This window comes from Tupaia chinensis, unplaced genomic scaffold (genome assembly GCF_000334495.1).
Source record: "Tupaia chinensis unplaced genomic scaffold, TupChi_1.0 Scaffold144269_1, whole genome shotgun sequence".
Classification (NCBI taxonomy): domain Eukaryota; kingdom Metazoa; phylum Chordata; class Mammalia; order Scandentia; family Tupaiidae; genus Tupaia; species Tupaia belangeri.
The window spans coordinates 371686-375887 of NW_006204127.1; positions in this window are offsets into that span (position 1 = coordinate 371686).

Consider the following 4202-nt stretch of genomic DNA (forward strand, 5'->3'; position numbering starts at 1 on the left):
TTCTGTGTATATAATAATTTTGTCTGCAAAACAAGATAATTTTACTTCTTTGTGAATGCCTTTTATTTTACTCTGTTGTCTAATTGCATTGGTTAGGACTTCCAGTGCTATATTGAAAAGGAATGCAGGGAGTGGGCAAATAAATGGTCTTGTTCCAGTTTTTGGTGGAAAAGCTTTCAGCCTTTCCACATTCAGTAAGATGTTGACAATGGGTTTGTCATTTATGGCTTTTATTATATTGGGAATTTCTGCATCTGTATTCATCAGGGAGATTGTTTTGTATTTTTTCTTTTTCTTTCTTTCTTTTTTTCTTTCTCTCTCTCTCTTTCTCTCTCTTTGCTATGTCCTTGTTTGTTTCAGGGATCAGGATTATGTAGGCTTCATAGAATGAATTTGGGAGAGTTCCTTCCTTTTGGATCTTTACAAACAGTTTGAAGAAAATCAGAGTTACTTCTTTAAAAGTTTTGTAGAGAGGCTAGCAAGTGGCATAGTGGTTAAGGCACTGGTCTCCCACATGGGTGACCGCAGTATGAGTCCTGGACAGGACAGCTTGACACATACCAGGAGCATGTGTATATGTATATATATTATCCAAAATCCCAAGAGGAGAATGGAAGAAAACAGACTGTGGTGTGGCCATCTCCCCATTGATTTTGCACTTTTTGTCTCTCTGTCTCTCTGGTCAGCACACATGTCCTCTTATTATATTAGCAAATATCTCTAAAAAATGTTTCATAGAATTTGGAAGTGAAGCCATTGAGATCTGTGCCTTTTTTTGTTGGAAGACTATTTCTTACTGATTCAATCTTATTACTAGTTATTGGTTTATTCAGGCTTTCCATTTCTTCCTGATACAACCTTTGTAATTTATGTGTGTCTAGAAATGTGTCCATCTCATCTAGGCTTTCTTGCTTATTGGCATACAATTGCTGGAGTATTCTCTCACGATCTTTTGAACTTCTGTTATGTCTGTTATTATATCTCCTATTTCATTGCTGATTTGATTTATCTTGTTCCTTTCTCCAACTAAATATTCCAACATGAATTTATTTCTCACCAGTCCAGTAGGAAATACTATACATGTTATCTTCAACAGATAATAACCCATTTCTTTGTACCATAAATGTCTTACCTCTTTGTTTTCCTCCTTAATGTCTTTCCTCAGATTCTACTCCTTCACCTACCTTCTTGCTACACTGTATCTGGTATTTACAACCATTAACTATGTTTCTATATCCTTTAGTCATTCAGTTTTAGCCATAGAGTAGGATACTTGTTGTATCTATTAAGTGGAGATATACAATGTCTCTGCTTCATAGCCTGGCTTACTTCACTCAGCAGTAAATCTTCCATATTCATCCACTTTTTGTCAAAAGCCAGGATTTTGTTGTTTTTTTATGGGTGAGTAGTATTCCATAGAGTATACATGCCACACTTTTTCAGTCCATTCATCTGTTCATGTGAATTTGGGCTGGTTCCATGTCTTAGCAATTGTGAATAATGCTGCAATAAACATTGATGAGCAAGCAGCTTTCCAATTAAGAATTCTGTCCTTTAGATAAATACCAAGGAGTGGGATTTCTGTATCATATGTATACTACAAAGCTGTGGTAATCAAATTACCATGGTATTGGCACAGAAACAGATGGGTGGACCCATGGAATTCTATGTTTCCATAGTCATTCAGTTTCAAGCATAAACTCAAAGTGGATCAAAGATCTAAACCTAAGACCTCATACTGCTACTACTGGAAAACACTGGGGAAAATCTGGGAGATACTGGGGTAGGCAAAGACTTCTTAAATAAGACCCTCAAAGTACAGTTAATAATCCCTAAAATAGACACGTGAGATTACATCAGATTAAGAAGTTTCTGCATGGCAAAAGACACAGTAATTAGTGTGACTTGACAGCTCTCAGAATGGGGAAATATTTTTGTAAACTATGCTTCAGATAAGGGACTGATGACCAGAATACATGGGGAATTCAAGCAGCTTTCCTGAAAAAAGATGGGAGAATGAGTAGAAAAAAAACAAAAACAAAAACACTGTCTAAGGAAGACATATAAATAACCAAAAGGAATATGAAAAAATGCTCAACATCTCTCACTATAAGGGAGATGCAGATCAAAACCACAATGAGATACCATCTAACCCTAGTCAGAATGACTAAGATTAAAAAAAAAAAAAATGGCAAGTGATGGTGGGGGTGTGGTGAAAGGGGAACTCTCCTACACTGCTGGTGGGGATATAAATTGGTCCAGCCACTGTGGAGAAAAATTTGGAGATTCCTCAAAGATCTACAAATAGAACTACCATATGATCCCACTCCTGGTTATCTACTCAAAGGACAGAAGAATCTTTGGTTGGAAAAGTACTTGCATGTAGATGTTTATTGCAGCATTATTCACAATTGCTAAGACATAGAACCAACCCAAATGTCCACGAACAGAGGAATGGATTGAAAAAGCGTGGCACATATACTCAATGAAATACTACTCAGCCACAAAAAACAACAAGATAATTTATTTTAGATCAAATTTTTATTTCTTTTCTCCAGGATTTTTTTTTTTAGTTATTTTCTTATTGCTTTTCCAGCTTCTTGATATGTGTCATTAGTTTGTCTACTTGCCCCCTTTCCACTTTTTTCTTGTGGGCACTAATTGCTATGAACTTCCCTTGTATGACTGCTTTTCCTGTGCCCCATAGGTTATAAAAACTTGTTTGTCTGTTACCATTGGTTTGAATGAATCTCTGGCTCTAAGTCTAAATATCTTCAGCTATTGTGAAGTCATCCAGGAATAGATTGTTTAGATTCCATACGTTTATAGATTTCTGGGGATTCTTTCATTAGTTGATTTTGTGTTTGATTCCAATTGTGTTCAGAAAAGAAACTGGATATAGTTTCTATACATTTATATTTGAAAGGCTTGTTTTGTGTCTTATGTGGTTGATCTTTGGAAACATCCCATGTAGGGATGAGAAAAATTTGTATTTTTTGTTTGTTAGGTGAAATGTTTTATAGGTGTCAAGTCCATTTGATTTATGGTATCATTTAGAGCATGTATCTCTTTGTTTATTTTTTATCTAGATGATCTGTCCAGAGGAGAGACAGTGGGGTGTTGAGATCCCCAACAATTATTGTGTTGCAGTCTACCTCTCCCTTTATAACAAGCAGTTTCTCTTTCATGTATTTAGGTGATCCAGTATTTGGTGTATAGATATTTACAAGTGTTATATCTTGTTGGCGAACTAGCTCTTTTAGTATTATGTAGTGTGCTTCTTTGTCTCTTCTTGCAGCTTTTGTCTTGAAGTCTATTTTGTCTGCTACAGTATTGTGACTCCAGCCTGTTTTTGGTTTTGATTTGCATGGGATATTCTCTTTTTCCAGCCCTTCATTCTCAGTCTATGTATATCTTTATCAGTAAGTTGTGTTTCTTGAAAGCAGCATATAGAGGGATCTTGAATGTTATCCATTCAGCCAGTCTGTGTCTTTTCACTGGAAAATTTAACCTATTAAAATTCAATGTTGTTATCAATATTCGAAGACTTATTCCTGCCATTTCATTAGCCATCTTCTTTGTTGTTTTTAAATTTCTTATTTCTTTTTGTCTCTCCTTAATTGTTGGTGAATTCTTTCAGTTTTTATTTATCTGAGATTTTATTTGTTCTTCCCATATGAAAGATAATCTTGCTGGATATAATATTCTTGGTTGATACTGTTTTTCTTTTAATGTGTTGAATTTGTCCTCCCATTCTTCCTTTGCTTGTATTCTTTCTGTTGAGAGGGCTGATGTTAGCCTAGTAGAATAAATTTTATAAGTAATTTGCTGTTCCTCTCTTGTAATTTTTAGAATCTTTATTTTTGATTTTTTATTTTACATTTTTTAATACATTCAATCACATTATTTAGCTTACAAGGTGATCATTTCAATATATGAACATTTCTCCCCGGTTGGGTTGATCAAAATATAACAACACTACCTTCCTGTCTCAACAATGCTGTCTTCATATCCTTCCTCCAAATGTTCTTCCGCAGGCCCCACTCCTCCACACATACCACATCTGGCATTCACATCCACCTCTTGTGTTCGTACATCCTTTAGCCCATCAGTTTCAGTTATACAGTGTGGACATTTGGTATATATATATATATTTTTTTTTTTTTTTGGAGAGATTTCCACTGTAGCGCGCGTGCGCTCGC